At 37.7% G+C, this 25,527-nt stretch overlaps 2 pseudogenes; one reads left to right on the top strand and one right to left on the bottom strand.

The window, feature by feature from the left end:
• Window positions 1-845: 845 nt before the first annotated feature.
• Window positions 846-7,018, bottom strand: LOC129882344 (TNF receptor-associated factor homolog 1b-like; annotated as a pseudogene).
• Window positions 6,960-18,076, top strand: LOC129882007 (uncharacterized; annotated as a pseudogene).
• Window positions 18,077-25,527: the final 7,451 nt, after the last annotated feature.

Consider the following 25,527-nt stretch of genomic DNA (forward strand, 5'->3'; position numbering starts at 1 on the left):
TTAATAACAAAAAAAAGGAGAGAAAACAGTATTTTTTTGTGGAATTTCACTAGATATGTTGTTATTGTTGTTCTCGTCTTCGTTAGTGTGGATCTTTGCCCAACCTTCATCTCTCTCTAGGACCGGCCAAAGATATACCCAATATACTAAGACTAGGATGAATCATCTCGGTTCCTCATTGACCCTAAACCCATCTAAGAAATTAGAAGAGCGTTGAGAAAAGACATGGCACAACTTCATATTACCGAGGAAATGATTCTAGATAAAATTGAGTGAAGGTCGCATATTATGGTAGAAGGTTGGGAGGGATAGAGTGTTGTCTTGCCTTGCGAAAGTTTAGGCTTGTTATTGTCTGTTGTAGTACTAGTCATACCCTTATAGTTTTGGTCATATGTTGTTTATTGTGTTTTGATTATCACACTATTTTACTGGTACTATTGTTCTTTCTTGTAAACTTTACACTGCTTTTCTTATTATCTGTTATGCTTTCTTCATTGTTTTCTCTTCTTTTACTTGAGTTTGATGCACTTAAGTCAAGGGTCTTTCAGAAACAACCTCTCTAACTCCACGAGGAAAAGGTAAGGCCTGTGTACACTCTACCCTCCCCATGACCCATCCCTAGTGGAATTTCACTCGGTATGCTGTTGTTCCAGACCTTTTGACAGCAATATTTGCAATGACAACATAACCAGCATAGTCAGTTCCAACAAAGTGGGGCCTGATAGCAATACCATAACACATTACCCCATTGACAGTTTCCAAACAAGATTATCTGACTTGATGAAAGAGAAGGCCAAACTTTTAAAACATCGAATCCCCAGTTGGGGTGATAGGAAAAGGCCACATTTTTGAAAGCTAATAAATATGGAAGAATCATTCTTTACAAAATGTTTCCTAGCTAGAGGGTTACAACCTCACACCACTATCCAAATACCAAATGCTCTCCTCTAGTACATTATTATAACTGAAGACAGCGCCAACTATAGCTTATCGTAAAAGACCATTCGGAGGCCTATACACTCCATAGCCATTTACACCACCACAAGACATGTTTGAGTAGTCAGGGACGTGATACGGGTAACTGGGATCATTTTCTGCAGTCCTCATTCCAAGAAAAGATGGATCAGAACCCACCATTTGCCACTGGTTTGGTACTAACCCATCAATCTGCCCACTTATAAATCGTGGATTAGGCTGCCGAATCATATCCCTTGCACTATCAAAAGGGCCTTCATAAAAATTATGCCGGATGTCATCATGATAACTCCGTGTTCGCTCAATCCTACTGGACCTTGTCAAAGGAACTAAGTCAGCAGACATACCAATATCACCAGGGAAAGAGAAATGCCGATTCAGATGGTGTGACCCATTGCTATAACTTTGAAAGCCTGTGGTGGGCATCGAAGTCCTTCCAATTCCATGCTCATCATCCAGCAAGTCGTTAATGATATCAAGATGTGGAAATTCATCAGCCAGTGCACTCTGAGACTGGCGTCCAGACGTGCAGGCCGGAAACTCGGATGGGATGTGATCATGGGTTCTACTTACAGGCTGGAACACATCAAAGTTTTGAAACTCGTATAGTATAGAACGATGATCCCGAGGTATACTCCTGCTGTCCCTCTGGGAACTCTCCCATTGAAGTCCATTCGTATCATGACTCATCATTCCATATGAAAAACTTGGTCTGATACAACTAGGTTCTATTCTTTCTGAGCCCTGTCGTAAAAATAACGGCCCAGAAATCAGTGAAGGTGATTGAGGGTTTGGCTGCGAACAGTTAATCATTGAACTTGGAGAATAGGTTTGACTAAAACCAGCCGCATTTCCAGAAACAGGACTACCCACAATTGCATTTCGATAGGACTGAGGAACATAAGTGTGGGTTGCTGGTGAAGGGTCAGAGCCCAATTGACCTGCTGCACTCACTGAACGGGCCAGTAATGGTGATGTTGGAACCGTGGAAACAACAGACGCAGCAGGCCTAGGCCCAGGTACTACAGGAGCACTCAAGGGTGTGGACAGGACAGGAACTTGTGATTTGGGCTTCTCCGTTGTCGCAGAGGCAGTCACTTCATGAGAATGGAAGTTCTGAGGTGTAATAGATACTGAATGCACTGATGGCTTCTCCGCCACTTGTCGTTCTATACCTTTATGAGGATCAGCCTTCAACGACACAGCAGTTTCGGCTGAATTAGCCAAAGTAGTTGATTTATGAGTCAGCTTAGAACTGTCCGAAGACGTTCTTTTAACAGAGTTTGGATCACTTGTGGCCAAGACCTTCAGCTCTAACTTTGACTGAACGGCAGATGCTGCACCTTTTAAAGGGTTTCTAAGAGGAGATATGACATGTGGCTTTTCCAAGGGAGGTCTCTCTAAATCAGGCTCAGTCAACTTTCTCTGCTGTGAAACTATTACTTCCTGCATACAAGAAAACATGGCATGAAAGTTACAAGTCACTGAAAAACAACATAAGCAGAATCATGGCATCCACAGTAAAGAATTGCCTCTAAAATATAAAATGGGCACTTAATTTACAGTAAAAACAATCGAGCATATTACTTATAGAATCTTATGAATCAAGCATGGCACACTTTCTATATCTCCTCCATCTACAAGGTAAACAGCTTAGCTTAGATCAAAAGACCTAGTCAGTTCACCATATTTCAGGAATACATGTTTTTTTTTTCAAGAATAGAAAGAAGAACCGGACACTCAGCTTGCAAGATTATTGAGTTTCTTTCATCCTCTTTCTGTTAACTATATAAACAAACATGAAGGAAATGCTGAAAAGAGAGGGACAGACCCCACCCCACCCCCCAAAAAAAAAGAAGAAAAGATCCATGAATATGCTTTTGAGTGTTACAACTTGCATTCCTCAGTGAAGCCTTTTTACTAGGATGAAATTGAGTCAATTCCAGTGGAGTAAGAGATGAATGCATAATGGGAGAAAAGACGAACCTTCTTCAGCACTTCCCGCTCGTGGGAATGCGCTATAGCCTGGGACTCAGATCTAGTTGCCCTACAACTTACAGTTGTATAAATTAGCTTCCCTGTATCTGGAAGAGCATCTAATGGCTGCCTATGTATTTCACTAGCCCAGTCAGTCGTATTACTGATTGACTTGCTTCTGTGGTTAACCACTCTAAAAAGTTGAGACACCAACAATAAGAAGAACCAGAGACATCATAAAAGATATTTATGGATGCCTAAAAATTTTAAGAAGGTTACCTGCTAGGTGATTTCTGGTTTTTATGGTTCGAAGAAGTCCCTCTGTAAGGCGCATTCATAGCCACTGAAGGAACTGAGTCTGTAGAACAAGTTGACGAACTATCATCCATAACAGAAAGATTTCTTCCTGAAATACCATTCTGTGCAGCTGAAAGGCCATTTAACCCACGGCAACTAGTTTCTTCAGTGGAAGGATGCATTTCAGAGGTGTCAGTATCCCAGTTGACAGGACTTGCACCTCTGTCTTCAAAATCAGGGTGGTTTACTTCTGGGACACAATCGACTGAATCAGAAACATCTGCACCATCTTCCAACATATCTGGTTTCTCCGGTGCTGCCTCTGGCTCCTCAGTCTCGTAGACATTTCCATCTACACTACATCCATCTCGTTCAGCCTTCTCTTGCTCAATTATACAAGGTTTTTCATCCCTCCCCTTATCCTTCGTTTTACGATTATTCTTTTTCTGTTTACCCTGAGATACAAGGTAAGAATGATGAAGTGTATCTACGATATTCTACACAAAGCACTTTCTTCAGGAGGTGAAAAGGATAAATATGTTCCCTAAACCTCAATGGAAAGTTAAGAGCTCGTGCACAAACTAATTGACAAAATCTACAACTTTGAATCTGTCTCAGCACATTCTTGGTAAGTTCTCCTTAATCCTCTTTCATTTCGTTTATTTTCTGTTCTTCTTTTCTTTTTCCAGTTATATAACACATGTTTTCTACTCATTTTCATGGAGAATATTGTCTTTCTTCAGAAGCAGCTTTCAGACAAGCTCGATGCTGATATCTCTAAAGAAAACAAAATTTAGGTGGTGCAAGGGAAGAATATGCAATCATCTAATACAGCGTAGAAACTACATTAATGATGTCAATAATTGAAAGCCATGACATGGTTTTCAAACCGAAGACAAACACTTGAGCTGACATACAGAGGTCCTTGCTTCAGCATATTGAGCTGACATACAGAGGTCCTTGCTTCAACATATCCTATAACCACAATTTATGGATAAAAAGAACTCCAAGCAAATGCCAACTTTGCTTCTCATTCCCTAAAGTTAAATAGCCGATAATAGAGACTCAAACTTTAATACCCAAAACCCAGGTAACAAAGACAATGTAAAGATACATGAGTTTTTTTAATACTGATCTGGTAGCCTCACTTAAACAGATGTTCGAGGCATATTATGAATAAAATATAGTTTTCATATCTTACCTGTGTAATCAAATACCATAAACATATGCAAAAGGACATGTACCTGCTTTTTCTTCTACTTCTTTTCCTTGTCAGATGCTTTTCTAACTTTCTGCTCAGTTTCAGCAAGCCAAGCAGTCTCCTCTTCACGGATGAGCTCCTCTTGCCTCTTTAAAGCAACAGCTTCCTTATATGAAACCTCGATTTTACTACAGAAGGTAAATTGTGTTTTATCAGTATAACCAAGTCATTGTTAACCATCAAAAACTAACACAAATTAGACAAGCTACGCTGCTCATTACACAAATCTTGAGATAAGGTACAACATCATCCACATAAAAGCAGCAAATGCAACTGCTTCTGAATTTGAGGTTAGAGAATCTATTTAGACCTCTTCTAACTTCAAATGTTGGGAATAGATTAACTAGATGAGTTGTGGATAGCCATTTCAATAGCAACGGCGATGATGATTACCTGAAAATATGTGCAAGGACAAATATCTCAATGGTTCGATGACCTAGTTCAGTTAGGCGCCTCTCGTCATGCTCAATGGAATCTTTGTTAAAGTCCTCTCCAGAGGTACCATCCTAAAACAAATAGTAGAATAAGTAAATTAGAATGAATAGATATACACTAAAAATAAAAGAACAAGTGCTTATCTTTCTTTCCCTTCTTTTCCCCAAGAGAGAAGGAACGAGGAGTAGGTGATACCGAAAAAGAAATGGCAGTAAGAGAAGTGACTCTGACTAAACTAATTCTTAGCCATATATACGATTCTTTCAGTTATCATAGGTGTTGAAATAGGATCCAGTTCAAATCATCCATAACAACCAAAGTACACTAACAATTATTAGCCTTGTTGCATGACCACTTGATAATTCCTTCTATGACTAGCCAAAAGCTCAATCTCATTCTTACTCACATTCAGCAACTTATCCACAAAGCAGCTTCAGATGTAACCGAACATGTCAATGAATCATACATAATGTTTGTCCACATATAGGGAATATTACTGAAGCATATTTGTCTATTATAAACCCTTCAGAGAAGGGCTAATCTAGATTTTGTTGAAACAAAGAAATAAATCTGTGGGCGGCAATAACAAGAAACCCTAGTCCAACATTAGAAAAGACAAATAGAAGCTCAGTAACAACAGTATCAATCGTGAGCACCCATAGTTTCAGTCAATTTCAGCAATGAAGGAAAACACAACTGCAGTAGGTGGTGCAATTGAAGCCTTAAGTTTTGTAGCATTTCTTAATAGGGCGGCTTCAACCATGGAATTCTGTGACTTACCTTTGTACGGTTCTGGGGACCTTTCTCATCCTTTGGAGGCAGTAGTTCCAAGGCAGCCCTCTCAAGCAATAGCAAGACGTCATCCACCAAGACAAACATGTCGTTGTCCAAACGAACAATAGGAACCAACTGTTCTTCTGCATCCAAATATTTCCCCTTCCCTTTCTTTCCTTTAGTCTGGCCTTCAATAGCCTTAAGCCCACTGTACAAAGAGTCCATCACTAAAGTAGATGTAACCTCTTTTTCAATGAAGAAGTGTTTGCTCAGCACTTTCAAAATCGAATCTGATTTCTGCTGGGACATGCGGCGCCTAGAATTTTGGTCCATTCCCAGCCAAAAAGCACAGAAACTGAATTTCCATGACAGGTGAGAAGTCAGAATGTTATGGTCAAAATGCTAAAAAACATCACAAATCAAAAGCAAACACATATTGCATTACCTACATGAGGATTAAGGGGAACAAATATGTCATTCAACAGAAAATATTACCAAAATTCATTATCACAACTGAAGTAGCTGATAAGACACGACAAAACATAGATATTAGAAGCTAGAGAACTATCTAGGCTAACAGTCTCTAAAACCAGATGGAAATCGAGGAAGTGATGACAACCACATAGGTCATCAAGGATGTCGGAGCATTCTTCTAACCATCATGAGCTTAGAGGACTTAAGGAAGCATGGAACGAAGACTTCAAGGCCATCAGTATGACCAAGTGGCTATTTTAGTAATTTGGCCATTCTTGTAATTTAGCTATTTTTACAAGACTAGTATAAATAGTTTTTAAGTCTTCATACTAGTATAAATACTCTCTGTGAATTTATGGGAGGATTCCACTGTATATCTACAATGAACCTCTCTTGGATACTCAAGTAAGGATTTCTCGTTTCTCTTTTCCCATTGGATTTGTTCTAGTAATTAATGTCTTTTATTTGCTAGTTATCCTTTCTTTCTTCTAAATCTCTTCGCCCTCCTTTTCTATTTCTTAATCATATACTTGTTATCTTGTATTGCTTGTGGTTCAACTTATTGTTCTTGCATCTAGAATCACATCAAGAACCAGATAAACAATCGAGAAACTTTACACCTTACCTCGACCATCTAGCTTTATCCTCTATCAACTTTCCAAGTCTTCCTCGACGCTCTTCCACGAAATGGCGGCAGATCTGTTCAACATTGGTCAAATATACTCTAACAAGCTCCCTCCTATATTGACAGTCAAGGCAACGGAAGGGCCGATCAGCTCTCTCCCTACAAACAAAGAGCATAGTCAGAATGGTCAGGATCACCATTTGAGATCCATCACGACATCCACGGAACAGGTTAGCATACTCAATACTATAGAATACAGATTATTCTAAAGAAAGGAGCACTTTATGCTCAAGAATAGAGAGGGGGGGGGGGGGGTGATGGATAAACAGAATAAAAAGTTAACCTGAAAACTTAAAAGATAGACAAAAACTTCCATAATAATATTGTCTTCGTATAAAAAGACTTTCATGTCTCCTAGGTCTAGGTCTATCTAGGTGCAAGTGGCAATGGGGTTCAAGCTTGACACGCACATGTAGCCGCTGCCACATATTCCGCTTCAGTGGTCGAAAGAGTCACAATAGGTTGTTTTTGTGAGGACCAAGCTACAGCTCCTCCACCCATTAGAAATACATAACCTGATGTACTCTTACTATCATCAATATCTCCTGCATAATCACTGTCGGTATAGGCTACGTCGCTACGAGATCACTTCCTTCTCCCTGTTTGTGCCAAATACCATAGTTTACTGTTCCCTTTAAATACCGCATGATTCTCTTAACTGCTACATAATGCAACTGAGTGGGACTTGCCATAAATCTGCTAATGAGACTGACCACAAATATCAAATCAGGACGCGTTGCCGTGAGATACATTAAGCTGCCCACCATTTGCTTATATAAAGTTGAGTCGATTTTCTCACCATCTTCGTCTCGACCAATCTTTTGTCCAGGAACCATTGGATTGCAAACATAGTTGTAGTTTTGCATTCCAAATCGACCGATCACTTCAGCAGCGTACTTTCTTTGGCATATGAATATTCCACCAGCTCTTTGGAGATATTTCCTAAGTCTGTCATGTCAAACTCATTCTTCATGGAACACTTGAACTCATCCACCATCTTATCATCATCACTAGTAAACAACAGATCATCAACATAAATGCTAACAATCAAAATTTTACCTCCATTTCGCTTGACAAACAAAGTCTGCTCACTGGAACTGCGTTTGAAACCTTCCTTGATGAAATAAGACTCTATGCGATTGAACCAGGCCCTTGGCGCTTGTTTCAATCCATAAAGGGCCTTACGTAGCTTGTAGATCATGTGTTTCTTTCCTTCTATTTCATAACCTGGAGGTTGCTCCACGAACACATCTTCCTCCAATTCTCCGTGCAAAAAGGCAGACTTTACATCCTACTGATAGAGTCTCCATCCTCTTTGTGCAGCCAAAGCAATAATCATTCTCACAGTGTCCATTCGTGCTACAGCTGCAAACACTTCTGTGTAGTCCACCCCAGATTGCTGCGAATAACCCTTCACAACAAGTCTGGCTTTGAATTTATCTACCTCCCCCGATTCATTGAGTCTGGTTTTATAAATCCATTTCACACCAATTTTTTTTGGCTCCTGCTGGAAGCAAAGTCAGAACCCATGTCTGATTCCTTTCAATAGAATTTATTTCTGCATCCATTGCTTGTCTCCATTTTAGATGCTTGACTGCCTCTTGGAAACTCGTGAGATCTGAAATGACCATGAATGCAAGTTTATCAACCTCAAATTTATCAACTTTTGCAAGATTTACCTCATCATCTACATCTGATAATCCTTCTCCTGAGGTGTAATCAGCTGCCCATATTGGTGGCTGTCTCACTCTTCCCTCCCTTGGTGTAACCTCTTCAATTTCAGGAACATCAATATGCGGTGGAGGAGGATTTTCATCATTTTGGTTCCCATTCTCTTCTTCTACTTCCTCATCGTTGTCATATTCATCTTCCCATTCAAGCTCCATAAACTGTTCAGCAGTGGAATTAGTATCCCAATTCCATGCCTTGTCTTCTTCAAATATCACATCTCGACTTATATGAATCTTCTTCTTGACTGGATCAAACATTCTGAATGCTTTGGACTCACTGCTGAAACCTAGCAAAACACACTTCACACTCTTATCATCGAGTTTAGTTCTTTTCACATCTGGAATGTGAACATGTCCTATACACCCAAAGATGCTGAAATGCTCTACAGAAGGCTTTTCACTACTCCACACTTCTTCAGGTGTCATGTCTTTCACAGCCAATGTAGGAGATCTGTTAAGAACATGGTTTGTCCATTGCACGGCTTCTGGCCAGAACGTTTTTGGAACTCCCTTCTCTGTTAAAACAGCTCTCACCATGTTCATAATGGTTCGATTCTTGCGCTCAGCAACTCCGTTCTGCTGAGGGGTGTATGAGGTGGTTAACTGCCTTTTGATCCCATGTTCCTTGCAATACTCATTGAATTCTCCAGAATTGTATTCTCCCCCTCTATCTGTTCTTAAACACTTGATAAACATACCTATTTGTTTTTCTACAAGTGTTTTGAACTGTTTGAAATGATAGAAAGTTTCTGATTTCTCTAGCACAAAATATATCCATGCTTTCCTAGAAAAATCATCAATAAAACTTATCAGGTACCTTTGTGTCTGTTTGATGATGGCGTCATCGGGCCACATAGATCAGAATGGATGAGCTGCAATCTCTCAGTAGCTCTCCATGTGCTCTTCTTTGGAAGCGGTACTCGGTGTTGCTTCCCCTTCATACATAATTCACATGTAGTCTTTGCTTGTCCAATTTCTGGTAAACCGGTGACCATCTTCTTATTGTGCAAGGTGAGAAGACCCTTGTAGCCAAGATGCCCATATCGATGATGCCACAGTTTCGCTTTGTCTGAGACATCAACCTGAAGGCATTTTCTTTCATCTGTCTTACTACAAGATTCAGCAAGTAAAACAAACATTCTATTTACACTCATAACAGACTCGGCTATTTTACCCTTCGTAGGGTGAAATATACATGTTTTACGTGCTCCTCCCTTGAACAACACATCTAATCCCTTCTCCTGAAGCTGCCCAACACTCAGCAAGTTGTTCTTTAGCTCAGGAACATAATACACATCACTCATCACATAGCTTATTCCCTTAAGCATAATTTTCACCATGCCTTTACCATTCACAATCAATTTGTGATTATTCCCAAGCTTGACAGTATGAGAGAAAGTAGTATCCAAGCTTGAGAACATACCTCGATCTCCGCACATGTGATTTGAAGAACCAGAGTCCACAAACCAGGCATCATTTCGCTTTGCTCCTTGAAGTTCCACATATACCATGAGAAGAACTTCATCTTCCTCCCCCATCTCTGCATAGTGAGCTTCTTTGTTCCATTTTGGGCACTCATACTGAAAATGTCCTAGGCTGTGACATTTATAGCACTCGACCGATGCCTTGTCGAAAGATCGCCCTCTACCCCTACCTCTGCCTCGGTTGGAACCTCCACCTCTGCCTCTGCCTCGGACATTGAGAGCTTGATCTTCCTCTTCATAACTGGTTCTCCTAAATTTTTGCTCATGAACAACCAAAGAGCTTTGCAACTCATCAATAGACATTCTTCCGATGTCTTTGGATTCCTCAATAGAAACCACCACATATGTGAATTTTTCTGTCAGTGTTCGAAGGATCTTTTCAACAATCTTTGAATCTGGCATATCTTCCCCATTGCTCCTCATTTTGTTCGAAACTGTCATTACTCTTGCACAGTAATCGTCAATTTTTTCGTCCGTCTTCATGGTATGGACCTCGAATTCTCTCCTCAGAGTATTGAGAAGAGAACGCTTCACCCTTTCATTTCCTCCAAACTTCCTCTTCATTGAATCCCAAACAATCTTGGATGTTCGACGATCCAAGATCTGTTCAAAACACTGTCCGATCAATCGCCTGGAATAGGTAATGCTTCACCTGATGATCCTTTAACTTGAGATCCTCCATGTGTTTCTGCTGGTCAGCAGTTATCTCAGCTCCTTTTGCTGGCTCAGTGTATCCCTCTGTAATCAAACTCCATAAGCCTTTTGCTCGCAAAAGATTCTCCATCAATTCATTCCAATGATCATAATGACCATCAAAGTGAGGAATTTTTGTGAGTGTTTTGTCGTCGCTCATGTTTTCTCTCTCAGATCACTTGGATTGGCTTATGATACCAAATGTAGAATTAAGCTCAATAATTCACAAATAGCACACCAGTCTAATCATTCAATTAATCAACCCCAAGTGCCTTTTATAGGACTTAACAAAAACAAACTCCCCAGAACTAAAGGACATGACCTGCAACTAAGCTAATGACTGTAACAGAACTTGACTCTAACTATGACTCTAACTAAACCCACAAGAATAGGTCAATTATTCATTAAACAAAACAAACTAACAATTACAGTATTTTGTGAGTTTTTAGTTCTTGTAATAGAAGCTATAAATCTTAAGTAATATACCTAAATTATGATATTTCGTTTCTTATAGTTGAACCGAATTAAAAGACAGCATATGAGAAGAAAATATTTTTCATATTTCTAATATATTAGGTGATTTAGGATTTGAATGAATATTTGAGTACAGTCTGCTGATTATTCCGGCTGATGACCATAGTTTGCCAGTAAAGTTCAATTTTTTCAGGATAATATAGGTGATAATCATTTATTAGGCGCACGTCCGGTTCGAATCATTATGTGCATAGAAAAAAGCCTGATATTAAGTAAAGGGGCGGGTTTATTATCCATTGAGCTTCAAAGCATTCGCCATTGGCCCTTGGGGGTTTCTTGATTATTCAAAAATTATAACTGATAATCTTTTGTTGCTGCAGTCACGCAACCACTCTAATTTATTATGTTTGATCTTGATTTCCAGGATAGTGTTTGAAAAGGTAAATTTCTTCAGGACTTGGTGTTAAGAGACAACCATGAGTATGCTTTCAGGATTGAAGTTCATACCACGCGAACATGTAGAAAAGGTAAGCTTACTAACGCTTTCTCATCACACAGTAGAAATCCATCATGATGAAGTTGCATGAGTCGTATTGGTGTTGAGATAAACCTTGTTCTTTTGTGTGATTGTTGCGTATGTTTTCTTGAAATTTGTGGGAAAAAAACTTCTTTATTTTAGATGGATAAAATTTTAACCTTTATTTTTTTGGGTTCTTTAGTTGTGTATGAGAAAGTGTTATGCCTCTGATGCTCGTGGTCGATTTGGTGTTAGGCAAATGATGAAAGCTTGGATGATTCTCGACAACAGAGGAGGAGATCTGGTCATAAGAAGGACAGGGAGAGAAAGAAAAAGAAAAAATCACGTTCCACTAGTTCAGATGATGAAGACCTTGATAAGATAAGAGCAAGGTCAAAGAAAAAGAAGTGGTATGCCTCAGATGAGGATTTTTCCTCATATTCAGATGGAAGTGGGAGTGATGGTGCTTCTGATTATGAGAGAAAGAACAGTACTAGCAAGACTAGTAAGAAGAGAAGAAGCAAGGATTGAAAAAGTAAAGAGAGAAGTCGAAGTTCTTCATCTGAGTCTGAAAGTGAGAAAAGGAAGAGAAGTAAGAGAGACAGACAAAGTCGGAGAGAGGGTGAAGAACTGCAAGGCAACTTGCTTGGTACATATAGATTGTGTTATCCTCCACTTAATTGCACATCGTCCCTTCCCCAAAATTAACTGAAGGGAGTAATTTATTTAGTTGTTTTTCTGTGGAAATTTTAGATAATGACTTTGATGGATCTAAGTCGCGTAATGATCATGAACTTGTTAGAAAAGAAATGGGGTTGGATTGGATGCTGCGGCCAAAAGACAACGTGGATAAGATTCCCGAATCAGTTTCTAACTGTTCAGCTGAGGAGACTCCGGCTGAAGAGGTATATTTCTGGTTGATTTTATAACACCGTGCGCCTTTGGATGCTCGTCTCTTTCCATTGTATCATATCTTTATAGTGGAACAATATTACGGGCTTTCTTATCAAGCCTTATGCCCTTTGTTTTATATTTAATTTGCTTTAATCAGTTTGTTCATGTTAAAAATGCAAGAGCTAGAGCTCGTTGACGTCATATATTGTTCACATTGAAAAGGCAATCATGCTATGAGTTGCTTTTCATCCAGTCTTTGGGGATTCATCCATTTGTTTGTTAATGGTGTTTATGTCTTTAATCCAATGTATCAAAAGATTTATTTTGAATGTGTAGTGACTGTACCACCTGAATCTTTAGTTATACTAAGTGCTGCTAGTCCCTTCAATTCATTGAAGAAATGTGGTAGTAAGGGTTATCTTCTTGCACTGCTTGATATTGCCATGTACTTACTGGACCAGATTGGCATATGTATGTTTCTTGTTTTAGGTGACAAAAGTAAATCCCAGAGAACTGAACCCATACTTGAAGGATGGAGGAGGTGGTTATCCTGATGATTCAGAAGGAACAAAGAGTGGTGGTAGCCAACTTCTGTCTACTGCTGTTATTGGTGACGGTGGTGCAAGTTGGAGGCTTAAAGCCTTGAGACGGGCTCAAGAACAAGCAGATCGTGAAGGACGGAAGCTTGATGAGGTTGGCATTTCAGTGATTGTCTTGCACTTCTACTGCAGTCACTTTCTAACTTTCACATTTACAGGTGGCAGCAGAACGGTGGGGATCACTTAGTGAACTTGCTGTTTCTGTGTCTTCCGGTAAAGCTGCACCAACCCGTGCTCACCTTCATGCTATCAAACGGAGGCAAGGGGTAATGGATGACAAGGAAGCTGTTGCAGACAAACGAAATCAGACTTATGCTAGAAAGGTAATGTCAGATAAGAGTTGGTGACTTTACTAAAGGGCAACATTAGTTGCTTTATATTGCTTTCGTTATTCTTTACAGTTTACGCTTGTATATTTGTGATTTTAATGCTTGATGGAATGATTTTTGAATATCAAGCTTTTGTTAAATTAATGTTGATTTTTTTTTTTTACAATGTCGTAGTCTGATATTTAGGAATCTGACCTTGCTCCTTATAAATTCAGAAGGAAGCTGTGCTATTTCCTCTACTAAAGTGGAAATGACAATTTGGCTATTTTTGATCTGTGTTTTATTGGTGTTAATAGTCTCATAAACATGTGCTTGCAGGAGACGTCCTCTGGTCGTTCTAAGATGCGAATGCCCACCAACCTTAAAGATTCTTTATCATGGCGCAAAGAGAAAAACCAGAAGATTCCCAGTGCAGATGCGGGGCTTATTGCCACTGCAATTTCTAGTGTAAATAAATTCTCCAATGACGGAAATTTTATGTGTGAATTTATGCATGAAAAAAGTGGTGTTTCCAGCCATGCTCCTGAATCTTCAAATCTGAAGTCAGGGGTCTTGGAATCAAAACCAGATTTACCGGTATATGAGAAAACAAGTGAAGATGCAACAAATATCAAGCCAGCCTTGACTGCAAATCAATTAGCTGCAAAAGTGATGCAGCTTCGAATCAAAGGGATGCATGATGAAGCTGAAAAACTTCTGGTGCGCAATAAATTCACTCTCTTTTGTACATTATTCAAAACAACATGGCGGTTAGTCAAGACCATGTGTTTTTTAAGTGACATCACTGATTTGATATTGCAGGCCTTCTAGAACATATCAATAGTTCGTAACATGTCATCTGTTTTATCTATCAGTAGTAGGTGCCAAAAAGTTTCATCTATCCTAGATCTATTTTCTAGCTAGTATGATCTTCTAAATTGATGACTTCATGAGACTCTATATTTCTTGCTTCCTTTGCCCCTTTCTTCAAAAAACTAGTCACCAAATTAAAATGTCTCCATGTTGGCAGCTTGCCGTTTCTTTGAGCAAGTAAAGGGGGTGCTTTATATAAGACTTAATGACACTTAATCTCGAGTTGACTGTTTAGGCTTCCCTGGTTGTAATCAACTTTACAATGTGTTACTTTCTTTTTCCAGAAAGAAGTGGAGGAGATGAAAATTAAACAAACTGCTAATGATGTGTTGAGTAGACCACAGATAGATGGGAGCACAAGCATGTATTTTGGATCTGAATTGCCAGCTAGGGCTTGCTTGACTTGGGAAATGTTCTTTTTTTTAATTTTTTTTGTTTCAATGCCCATCAGTAACTAAATGTATTGTCTTTAATCCTTTGTTTAGATATGTGATGCATGACATATCTGCTCGGCAAAATAATAAAGCAGAGGATGTGGATGTGCATCTTGCTCAGAAGATAGTGCAAAACAAAAAGTACACTACGTATGGTCAGGCAGATGATGAGTATGATTATGATGATGGGCCGAGAAAAAAGTCCCGGAAGAAAGGAGGGGTGGAGAATAATAAATCCCTTGAGACTGCTAATCATGCAAGGCGCATTTTGACTCAGCAGGAGAGATGCCAATTCTGCTTTGAGAATCCAACAAGACCAAAGCATCTGGTGGTTGCCATTACAAACTTCACTTACTTATCACTGCCAGTATGGCGGCAGATTGCCCCTGGTCATTGCTGCATCTTGACAATGCAGGTGACTTTGAGCTCTTCTCTGGTCATATATCTATAGGTTATATTTTCGTTCATTCTTGTGAACTGTACAATTAGCCAATTAATTGAATTCCGAAGAAATAATCTTTAGTGTGCTATATCTCCATGAGTAGTGTCTTATTGGCAAAGCTAAGCTCCCTATTTCTCATTTGTCTGCTTTTCAGCATTTCAAGAGATCATTTATATCAGAAGTTGACTTTTAATGATAAAAAAGAAAGAGATCATTCATATGAGATTTGTTTTTGTGGTAGATGCTCCAGGATGTTATTGCTTCCAAAGATCTTGTTATAGTGCTACCTTTGCTGCCAATTCTTTGCTGTTTTTTGTCATAATGACCATTGCTTTCTCTTGGAACAGCATGAATCAGCTACAAGATCTTTAAATGCCTCATTATGACGTTTGCAAAGCAAGAGAAGGATCTTATTTTTCTTGAGACTGTGATGAGTTTGGCCCGGTAGAAGCGGCATTGTTTGGTAGAGTGCATTCCTTTGTCCAGGGAAGTCGCAAAGCAAGCACCCTTGTACTTTAAAAAGGTTTGCAAAACCATCTTGTGTGTTGTCCATTTTATTTTTGTAGCACTGTATCAAATCTAGTCTGGAATGAGTTGGAATTTAGAAAATATGTGGTTGCCTAGTCTTCCGTTAATATGATATGAAGGGATTTTTGATAAAGCATCTGAAGGATTACCAGTTGGCCTTTTATCAAATATGATTAGAATTAGGTCTGGGAACTGTGAAATGTGAACTGTCATTATTGTGGTAGTGAGTCTGGCTTCTCGGTCTTCTATTTTTATCAAATCATAGGATGTGCTAATTGCTAAGACATGTTAATTGCCCAGGGATTTGGTCTAGTGGTAAGTAGATCAGGTGCTTTGGTCTAAGCTTAGACTACTTGTTCCAGTGCTGAAATGTTTTTTGCCCTTCTGTGCTGGAGCTAACTGGTTACACCTTTTGTAATTTGGCATCTTCCTGATGCTCATGCATTGATAATCTCTTACTTCATAAAAAAGAAGAAGATTATAACAGGTGATGTGTGGGAGAGGCGAGTGTTACGTGTTCGAACCCGCCGTAGACATAAGTCTTGTATTTTAATGGAGAAGGGTGGAGGTGCAGGCCTATTATCCACCAAATTTTGAACTGTGCACCTATTACCCTCGGGGATTTCATTTTTTCTTCATTTTTACTGCTATATTTATTTGGTCTTGTTTTTAAAATAGCTCCCTATCCTAGCTGACTTCCATCAGTTTGTACTATTAAATAATCTGTTTCGAGGGGGATTTGTAAGTCTGGTATATGTTTAACCTTTTCTTTAATTTGCTGAATTAGTTTAATATCTTCTATATTAAAATGTTTTTATCCTTTGCTACCTATTTTAGCATATAAAGGTCCTGCTATTTTTTCTAAATCTTTAATAAAATTTCGAGCATAATTTACTGATCCTAAATTTTTTTGTAGATCTTTTGTAGTATCTAGTTTATCTGGCATGTCTAATACCTTTTTAGCTATGTGTGGTTGTAACTTTATTTTTCCTTCTCCTATTGTTACTCCTAAGAAATTAATATGAGTTTTACATAGTTCCATTTATCTGACATAGATTCGTCTACATTTAAAAGTGTCTCCTGCAGTTCTTCTATTAATTGAGAGTTTCTAGTTCTAATATTATTTCTTTTAGGGCATATGTTGGCTAAATGGTCTATACTTCCACAGGTATAACATTCTAATTTATTTTTATAATTTCTATCACTTCTATATTTTCTGACGTGTCTATCTCTATTTAAGTAGGGTTTTCTTGCTGATGATCTTTTTAGGTAATATGTTTTACGTTTATATGGTTTTGGGTTATAGTATGAGTGCCGTTTATGCTTCTTTGGTTTCTGAGGTCTTTTATCATAACTTTGATTTGTATAAATAACAGATTTACAAAAGTTCATTTCATTTTGTTTAAGCTGTTTTTGAATTTGTATATTAGTACATTTCTCTTGTAGTATTTCCATTACATGTTGTATCTTTTGTCCTATTGACCATAAAGCATTTGGGTCTTGTATTACTCCTGCTCTCTTATACCATCGTTCTTCTATTTCTCTCCCTAAAGCTCCAGGTAATTTATGAAATAGCTTTTTACCTAGTTTATCATCAAAAGTATTACCACTAACTGTGCAATAATAGAGATAATCCTTTAAAAAAATCTTTGATATGCGTCCAATTTGTGATGCTTAATTGTTCTAATTTTATTACTGCATTTCTTTGTAAGGCTAATAATCCACTATTTGGATCTTCTCCTGTTAACAAAACATGTATATTATTAGCAAAAATGTATGGATTTGGTCCTAACTCTATTAGGCCTTGAAATTCTTGAGGGTAAGTCTGTCTGTATGCTTCCCAAACTGCTTTACATGATTCTCCTAAAAAGGTCTCTAAATATTTATACATTGTTTCTGCGTCTGTTTCTTGATAGTTTTTGATGAAATCTGCTACAATTATTCCTTTCCATACTTCTATTACTGTATTCCACATTTGTGGACCGTGAGCTGCTATATTAAGTATTTTTCCTTTATTTCCTCCTTGCAATTTAATGGGTTCTTCTAAATGCATTTGTCTACCTGCTGGTTTAATATTGTCTCTTATTTCTATTTCTTGTGCTGCAGGCCATGCTTTCCTTGGGAGATTGCCCGAAGTATGTGTAACATTTGCTGTGGGACTTGTTCTTTGGAAAGGGCTTGCACTATGGGCACTTGTTGCTTCATTTATTAGTTCTTTATAGCTTATTAAGGATGTTGTGTCATCTTGCGATTCCAGGTCTTCTGTGTCTTTTATGTTATCATCTTTAGTATCTTCTATTCTGTATGTAAAGTTATCATTTCGTTTTGGGCAAATTCTAAAATGTTCTATAGTTTCAACAATATCCATTTTACCCTTTTTGCAGCCTTTACATTTGAACACACTATATCTATTTTCTTTGTATAATTCTTTTGCTATTGCTATAGCATTATCTACTTCGCATCCTTCTTGTATTAGTTCTACATTCATAAATTCTTCTTGTTCTGTAGCTATTGTACTTTCTGTGTCTGTGTCATCTACTAAGTTTTGATTGGTGTAATTATAGTCTGTAAACCTTATTGAAGTTTCTCCTTTGGAATTAGTATACATTAAATGATCTTTAGGCATGAATACTTTAGGCTTGCTTAATTTGTCTAGATTCCATTCTAAGCTTGCATATTCTTCTGGATTTATTTTAATTGGTTTTATTAGTTTTATTCCTTTATTACCATTACTTCTACTACATCGTTAACTTGTAGTTTAAATCTAGTATTGCTTCTTAAAGTCATTTTTCCTATGAAACCTAAGCACATTAATAAATTATTTTCATTAGTCATTTCTTCATATTCTTTGGTTTGTATTCCTATTTTTATATTTTCACCAAATTCGTTTAAATTTGTTTAAATTTATTAAAAAGTTTGGGCTGATGGCGAATCTGTAATATCTTACAGTTTTGCTTTATGCGCCTGGTTAGAGTGACAAGTATTTTCATTGTTCCATCTCCAAGCATCATTGTCTCCTCCTTTGTTATTATTTTATCTCCCAGCATTATTGTTGTTGTTCCACCTTCCTGCATCATTGTTATGATTCCATTTCCCTACACCATTGTTGTTGTTCCATCTCCCTGTATTATTTCTTCCTCCTCCTCATTTTGCAACAAGCACATTATCTGTTGATTGGATGGAGTACTCTTTATGTGTAACATCCGACTGAAACATCTTTGAGAGTGGTGATCCCAGAACTAGAGAGAATTTGTGATTTAGCAGTTTCAAACTTAGAGGGGAGTCCAGCTAAAAAACTCATAATTGCCATTTGTTTTCTCTGAGCTTGCTGCACCTTGAGATTCATATGTTTTTTTGAACTCCATGAAATATGTAGTGAGTGATTTAGCTTCCTTCTCAGAACTATAGAAAACCTTGAAAACTTCATAAATCTGAGATAAATTACCCTTGCCAAAATATAAATACTCCAAACAATCCATTAGTTCTTTCACAAACTCACGGTGATTAACCAACGAAACCACTTCTTTATTAATAGAGTTTATCATTTGCAAGAGTAGTTTGGCGTCATCTCTAAGCCAAGCCTTTATAGCATCATCAGTTGGAGGATCTTGGATAATGTGGTCATCCTTTTCAACACTATGCAAGTACTCCCTGATTTTTCTATTCCAATCTAAATAATTAGACCCATTTAATTTATAATCTGTAATTTTGGATAATACTCGAATAATTTCGGTCATGATAGATTTATCCTCAGACATTTTAACTAATTTATTTTAGCCAAGAAATTGATTAAGAAGAGCAAAGGATCAACACTCTGAAATCAAACTGGTTGAAAAGAACAATAAATCGATACCAAAACTGAACCAAGCAGCCTGTTAGGAGTTTGCTTTTGAACTGCAGTAAATTTAGTTTTATTGCTTTTGTTTTAAATAAGGCTTAGTCAATTAGTTGTTATCTATGTGTTCCTATTATTTAGGAAGTGTTTTAGTTAATCTAGAAGTCGTGTATTTTGCCATTCAGTTTTTATCTTTTCTTGGTCATATATATCTAACTTTGAAGATATTAAAAAAGGGTTCTTCTGCTTCGTCTCTCATCTTCTCTCTCATTTAAGTTTAAGCCGCTTCTTCCTTAGATTTTTTTTTACCTCAACAGTTGTAAAACCTTCAATTGGTATCAGAGCCTTATTTTTTGAGGGACCTGTGCGCGCGCGCGCCGATCAGATTTCGTGAATACCATGAACGGAGGATCAAGTTTTTCTTCAATGGCACCACCAACTTTCGATGGAGAAAATTATCAAATCTGGGCTGTAAGAATGCAGGTATATCTGGAAGCTTTGGACCTTTAGGAGGTCATAGAAGATGAATACGAGATTGCTCCCTTGCCAAACAATCCCACAATGGAATAGATTAAATATCACCAGGAGAGGAAAATCAGGAAACCAAAGGCAAAGACATGTTTATTTGGTGCAGTTTCGCCTACTATTTTCACTCGTATCATGTCTCTAAAGTCAGCAAAAGAGGTATGGGATTATCTCAAGAATGAGTATGAAGGAGATGAAAGGATCCGAGGGATGCAAGTGCTAAATTTGGTATGTGAGTTTGAGCTGCCAAGGATGAAGGAAAGTGAAACCATAAAGGAGTACTCTGACCGACTTCTTAACATAACAAATCACATCAGATTGTTGGGTTCCACTTTTAACGATTCAAGGATCGTTGCGAAAAATACCTGAAAGATTTGAGGCAACCATTACAACCTTAGAAAATACTAAGGACTTGTCCAATATTACACTAACAGAGCTCTTGAGTGCTTTTCAAGCACAAGAGCAACGGTGTGTTATGAGACAAGAAGGAGCTGTTGAAGGAGCCTTACCAGCTAAGCATCAAGATGATGGGACGATATAAGAAAAAGAAGAACAACAAGTACCAACCAACAGATGGAGAAGGTGCAGCACACAATAACAAAAACAAACCAGGTAGCTTCAAAGGAAACTACCCTCCTTGTAAGCATTATGGCAAGATTGGGCACACACCTTTCAAGAGTTGGACAAGGCTTGATACGAAGTGCAGTAACTGCAATTAGTTTGGGCACGAAGTTATCATTTGTAAGAACAAAACTCAGAACCAGGATGCAGATGCTCGAGTTGTTAATGAACATGAGGAGGATCAACTCTTTGTTGCATCATGTTTTGCAAAGCAATGTTTCAAGCGAGTCGTGGCTGATTGATAGCGGATGCACAAATCACATGACTCATGATAAAGAACTCTTCAAAGAATTGAAGCCTACTCGAGTTGCAAAGATTAGAATAGATCGTGGTAGTCACAGTCCAGCAAAAGAAATAGGAACTATTGCAGTTGAGACACAAGCAGGTACTAAAACAATAACAGATGTTCTTTATGTACCTGACTTCGACCGAAACCTGTTAAGCGTTGGTCACTTATTAGTGTTAAAATTGACAAGATTCTAAATAAATTAATATAGCAACTTGGTAGGTGAAAGTTTGGTAAAATTTTACATCTGATGTCATGGATGACATCAAGAGCAAGAATCTATTCCTCTAAATAGGTAGCTCTTCATTCATTTGAAACCCACCTCTCATCACATCTCTCTCTTGTCTTCTCATATTTAAGCCATTTGCAAAATACATTAGAAGAGTAGAGAACTGATAGAGCAATTCTCTTAGATGTATTTGGGATCTCTCCCCTTTTTTTGTTAATATAAATTAAATGCAGTTTTTCTCTGGTGGACGTAGGATCATTCTGATCCGAACCACGTTAAATATTGTTGTTCTTCCTTGTTCTTTATATTTTCCCATTTTCGCTAACAGTTAGAAAAAGGCTTCAAACTTTATTTTGACGATAAATATTGCTTGATCAAGGATCCCTCGGGACAGGACTTGTTTAAAGTCAAAATGAGAGGAAAAAGCTTCTCGTTAGATCCATTTGAGGAAGAGCAGATGGTGTATTCAGCAAAAGCACATGTCGCTGAGTTATGGCATAAGAGACTTGGGCACTATCATTATCAAGGACTTGTCAAAATGCAAAAGTTGAAGATGGTGGAGAGCCTACCTGATCTGGAAGTAAATACCACTGAATGTCATGCCTGCCAAATTGGTAAACAACACAGAAAGCCATTTCCTAAATCAACTCGGAGAGCCTCACAAAAGCTACAACTAGTTCACACTGATGTCGCAGGGGCCTTAAAGAAATCCATCACTACAAGGTAGCATCAATTACGTTCTTTTCATTGATGATTTTATAAGAATGTGCTGGATTTGTTTCTTGAAATTCAAGTCAGAAGTTGCTGGAGTATTCTAGAAATTCAAGAAATTGGTGGAAAATCAAAGTGGTTGTAACTTGTAAAATTCAAGCTATGAGGTCTGATAACGGAAATGAATGTTGGATTTAATTGATAGTTTGAATGGGAAATTGAGGGGAAAAGAAGTGGAGGAAAAATTGATATGTTCTCTCTTACTTTATTAAATAAGCTTTTGTCCCACATACGTGGTGGAAAGGAAACGTCTCCTACTTAAAAGTAGATGCACTCCTTTATGTTGCTAAAGGGTCAAGAAGAGGGTCTCCCCTCGCGCCGTCGTCGTCGTCGCTCGCTCGGCTCGGCTTCGGCTACGGCTACGGCTTCGGCTTTGGTCAATTAATTGATAATTTTTTTGGACCAAATTTCCTTTAAATTTTAATTAATTAATATTATTTATTTATTTAATTAATTAAGTGAAAAAATCCCGATCTGTGACCCGTGACCCATTTCTTTCCCGTATTAATTTAAAAATATTTTCCTCCGTTTTTCCAACAGATTTTTGAAAGGTTGCAACCTTGTCCGAAAAGTTGCAAACCTTTTCTCAACAGGCAAATCTTTTTTCCCAACAGGTGCCTTTTCTTAAAAGATGTAAACAGTCTATATATATCTGTTAATCCTCAGAATGTTCCATACGAAATTTCTGAAATAACATCTTCGTCTTCTTCTTTCTGCACTTCCTAAAACTCGTGTGATATACAACCTTCAAGTGGTTCGCAGACACCAAAGATTTGCAGTACCTCCACTTTGGTGAGTAAATCATTCTATCTTGGGAGGAAAGATTCCAAAACCTCAGGTACTTTGAGGGGAATAATTTCCTTAAGGACACACTGTGTATTCAGTAGGCTCGATTTTGTTCTTACAATAATTTTTTATATACTATTATTATTTTTAGATACTGTCTTTTATTACTTTCAGAAGTTATTGTTACTGTTTAATATTTTTTAATACAATTTACTAACAATCTTAAGGAAATTATTGTTATTATTGTTTTCTGATTAAACTGTATTCTGTTTTTGAAGACTAAAACTTGTGTGGTTTTCTACTTCGTATGAAATAAATATTTTGACTTGAAGAGTATAAAAACTTCGTTGGAATATTAAAGTTCATACTTGTAACTTCGTTGGAATATTAAAGTTCATACTTGTACAACGATTTGAAGAGTATAAAAACTTCATCGTTGTTTTTGTAAAAGGTCTGATATTCTGAAATAATAAGACAGTTTGTCTATTTCTGACAGTAAAAAGAAATGACAAGTGATACTGCTACTACTTCTGCGACTGTTGCTGCAACAAGCCGCACTTCTGTGCCACCGGCAGAAAAACCAGAAAAATTTTCTAGAGCCAACTTCAAAAGATGGCAGCAAAGGGTGTTCTTTTGGCTTACCACTCTTGGTATGCAGAAGTTCACCAACGAAGACCCTCTTGTGCCCACTGTTGATATACTGGCCAATGAAAAATTTATGATTATTGAGGCATGGACACAGGCAGATTTTCTATTCAAGGGCTACATCCTAAGTGCTTTGGATGATGATTTGTACAATGTCTACAGTGCTGTGAAAACTTCTAAAGAATTGTGAGATGCACTTGAGAAGAAGTACAAGACTGAAGACGCATGCTTGAAAAAAATTGTGGTTGCCAAGTTCCTAGACTATAAAATGATAGATAGCAGAACTGTTGGAACCCAAGTTCAAGAACTACAACTTATTTTTCATGACCTTATTACTGAAGGTATGGTAGTTAATGAAGCATTTCAAGTGGCTGCGATGATAGAAAAGTTGCCTCCTTCGTGGAGAGATTTCAAAAATTATCTAAAGCACAAGCATAAGGAAATGAAGTTGGAAGATCTTGTGATTCGTCTCAAGATTGAGAAAGATAACAAAACAGCAAAAAAGAAGTCGCGTGGAAATTCAACAATTATGGGAGCGAACATCGTTGAAGATGCTGCTCCAAAGAATAAGAAAAGGAAGCAACCTTTTGGAAAGAATCAGGAGCAGAACAAAAAAAACTTCAAGGGCAATTGTTATAATTGTGGGAAAGTTGGCCACAAAGCTCCAGATTGTCGTCTTCCGAAAAAGGACAAGAGAAAGGGACAAGCCAATATGGTGGAAAATAAAAAAGGTATCAATGATCTGTGTGCAATGCTATCAGAATGCAACCTAGTAGGTAATCCCAAAGAATGGTGACTTGATTCGGGAGCTACTTCACATGTATGTGCAGTCCGAGAAGCCTTCTCTACTTATTCCCCTGCAGCACCTGATGCGACGATCTATATGGGAAATTCTGCAACTGCTAAGGTTGAAAGATATGGAAGAGTATTTCTGAAAATGACATCCGGCAAGGTGGTGACGCTGAACAAAGTTTATCATGTTCCAGAAATGCAAAAGAATTTGGTGTCTGCCGGTCTTCTTATCAAGAATGGATTCAAGTGTGTTCTAGTTTTAGACAAAGTAGTTGTCAGTAAGAATGAAATGTATCTAGGAAAAGGCTACCTCATTGAGGATCTTTTCAAACTAAATGTAATGGTTGTTGATGATAATAAAGTTCAAGCTTCTTCTTACTTACTTGAGTCAAATAATTTATGGCATTCACGTTTAGGACATGTCAATCATAAAACCTTGCGAAAACTGATTAACTTAAATATATTTCCTAACTTTGATTGCAATAAATCAAAATGTCGAGTATGTGTTGAATCTAAGTATGCTAAGCATCCTTATAAATCTATTGAAAGGAATTCTAGTCCCTTAGAATTGATTCACACAAACATTTATGATATGAAGTCTACACCAACTCGTGGTAAGAAGAAGTATTTTATAACTTTTATTGATGATTGCACTAGATATTGTTATGTGTATTTGCTTAATAGTAAGGATGAAGCAATTGATGCATTTAAGCAATACAAGAATGAAGTGGAAAATCAATTGAATAAAAAGATAAAAATGATTAGAAGTGATAGGGGTGGAGAATACGAATCTCCTTTTGAAGAGATATGTTTAGAATATGGAATTATTCATCAAACTACTGCCCCCTACACACCACAATCAAATGGAATTGCAGAAAGGAAAACCGAACATTAAAAGAAATGATGAATTCTTTATTAATAAGTTCCGGTTTACCGCAGAACTTGTAGGGAGAAGCTATCCTTACAGCTAATCGAATACTCAACAGAGTACCCCACATCAAAACACAAACTATTCCATATGAACTATGGAAAGAAAGAGAACCCAACTTGAAATATTTCAAAGTGTGGGGGTGTTTAGCAAAGGTCCAAGTTCCTTTGCCCAAAAGGGTAAAAATCGGACCAAAGACCGTGGATTGTGTTTTTATTGGCTATGCTACAAACAGCAAAGCTTGTCGATTTTTGG

The sequence above is a fragment of the Solanum dulcamara genome, chromosome 3 (assembly GCF_947179165.1).
Source record: "Solanum dulcamara chromosome 3, daSolDulc1.2, whole genome shotgun sequence".
Classification (NCBI taxonomy): domain Eukaryota; kingdom Viridiplantae; phylum Streptophyta; class Magnoliopsida; order Solanales; family Solanaceae; genus Solanum; species Solanum dulcamara.